Raw genomic sequence first — 2,853 nt, 5'->3', positions numbered from 1 at the left:
ATATTCAAATCACCATAATATACCATACCATTGATGCTCAATACAACAAGGAGACAGGATCAACGACCAAATATATTCAGCAACATTAGAATACCAATAAATATCAAGAACCAAGAGATCGAATTGGTAAACATAACGAGGACAGTGCATCACCCCGTCCTTCACCTCCTGGGCTACGGGAAACCTCGCACTACCCGCCTTCCTTTACCGGGTTTGTGCCAAGGTTCCCTACTCAATGCTCTTCCTCCTCTTCGAGCAATGAGTATTCACAACCGCAGAAAGTCTTACCCGTCCAACCCGGGATCTTGACTTCGCCATAAACTTCTGGCGTACCACATGAAGTAGTACCCCTACTATGGCGTACAATTTAAGGAATAAAACAACAAGTCCGGATCCAGAAAGCAAACCGATGTACYGAGWTARTAATAAGGAATCGACTCAAGAGACGGAATCAAAGACAAATCAAGATCGTGTGACTCCATTCAAGAACAAAAACATTCATATGAAAATATATATGTTCAAATCAATATGTAACAATTAACTATATAACTCACCGGGCAACCGTATAATACCGAAAAGCTCCAAAATGAGCTCACAAAGAAAGTCCAAGCTACCACACTTAGATTGCTTCAAAAGCATCAAAATATGTTCTAATTACCCCCTGGAGTAAATGCACAAAATCTCATAAGCAACCAATATAAGAAACCCATGATATACACATATCCTTTTTGAAAAGTTTACCTAAATTTCTATGTACAGCTGCTGCATACAGAACTGTTTTGCCCATTTTAAACTCGGATTCATACCTTGATCATAAAATAAGAAATAAACTAGAATCAATTATCTAACTAAGAAAATATCCCCACCTCATTTGGATTGTTCTACGATTTTATACAGATTTTCAAAGTCTGCACACTTTCAATGCATTCTTAAGTCGAAATTCTCATTTTCATACATTTTTCTCAAACCATTTCGATTCCAAACTATTCCAACTTCTGAATCTCAACTTAATATAACATATTTAACATAAACAACCAAAATCCAATCTTTATTTTATCATTTATATTATCTCCCAAATCATTGACTTAATCAAGTCAAAGTTCATATGATGAACTTGCATAAATCTTGATAATCACTTGAATCAAATGACCATTTCATGTCAGAAACACTAAAATGCACTCATTTTATACACTTAAGATCAAACAATATGAAACCCTAACTCTATCTCAACATGCAATCCATATAACAAGAATATCAACCAAGAACAAGTGCAAATAATGGATTATACCTTACTTGATGATCAAATCCTTCAAAGATCTTGTAATTCTTCTTTGATTTGAGTTGAATCAAGCCTATGTGTGTGAAAATCGCACCTCTAGTGTGTGTGTGAGTTCTGGACTTAGATGACATGAAAAATGGGCCAAAAATCCAATTTATAATGCTAAAACTCGAGTTGGGTCGGGTTGTCNCCCGGCTAGGTACCCATTTTGACCATCAACACTTAAATTATTCATAACTTTTCGCTCGGACCTTCGTTTTCTATGAGGTTTTCGCCTACACGTTCATAAAGAGATAATATATAACATCCAACAAAAATATTCCAGAAAAGATCTCCCAAAAAATCCATTTTACATATCTATTTGACGTGATATTTTCCAAATCCTCTAATATATTCTTAAGAAATATAATTCTAAAACTTCAGACCCAAACTCCCACTAAATCATAAGTTCTCTTTAACCCAATAATTAAATATACTAAGCAAATAATTGGGCATATTTAAAATTGGATGTTACAAATACCTCCTCTTTTTGAGGATTTCGTTCCCGAAATCACTATTGTGGAAATAAAGAAGGGTATTTCGCCTTCATCTCATCTTTACGCTCCTACGTCCAATTTGGTCCCCGATGGTGTTTCCACTTGATCAATACCAAGTCTACTTCCTTATTACGTAGATTCACTTTTCTCTCATTTAGAATTGATTATGGTTCTTCAATGTATCTTAATTTCTCATCTACTTTGACTTCGGCTAAGGGCACCGTCTCTTCATATTTACCTAAGCATTTACGTAAGTACCCGACATGAAACACATCGTGTATCCCCGTAAGTTTCTCCTGTAACTCTAGTCGATAAGCCTGTTTTTCGATATGCTCCAATACTTTGAATGGGCCAATAAATCGTGGACTTAACTTACCTTTTTTTCGGAATCGAAGTACACCTCGCCAAGGAGAAACTTTCACCATTACCATATCACCCATCGAGAACTCGATTGGCCTTTTGCGATGATCTGCATAAGACTTTTGACGATCTTGGGCAGCTTTCATTCTTTCCCGAATAATCTGAATCTTGTCATGAGTTATCTGAATGAGTTCAGGACCAACTAAAACTTTCTCTCCCGTCTCTTGCCAACACAAGGGTGTACGACACTTACGTCCGTATAAAGCCTCATAGAGAGCCATTCCAATTGTGGAGTGGTAACTATTGTTTTAAGAAAACTCAACCAAGGGTAGGTGAGTATTTCTGCTACCACCAAATTCTAAGACACATGCGCGTAGCATATCCTCGAAAGTCTGAATGGTTCGTTCTGATTCACCATCGGTTTGAGGATGATAGGCCGTACTAAATGCATGACGTATTCCCAACTCTCGTTGAAATCTAGTCCAAAAATTTGAAGTGAATCGAGAGTCGCGATTAGAGATAATCTTCACTGGTACACCGTGTCGCGAGACAACTTCATCAATGTACAACCGCGCCCATCGATCCATAGAGTAAGACTCTCGGATAAGTAAGAACAATGTAGATTTGGTCAATCGATCAACTATAACCCAAATACTGCCATGTTGTAGTTGGATCTTC

Source organism: Cynara cardunculus, unplaced genomic scaffold (genome assembly GCF_001531365.2).
Source record: "Cynara cardunculus var. scolymus isolate 2C unplaced genomic scaffold, CcrdV1 Un_Scaffold_430, whole genome shotgun sequence".
Taxonomy (NCBI): Eukaryota; Viridiplantae; Streptophyta; class Magnoliopsida; order Asterales; family Asteraceae; genus Cynara; species Cynara cardunculus.
The sequence above is the reverse complement of the archived record's forward strand: the minus strand, read 5'-3'. Positions refer to the sequence as shown.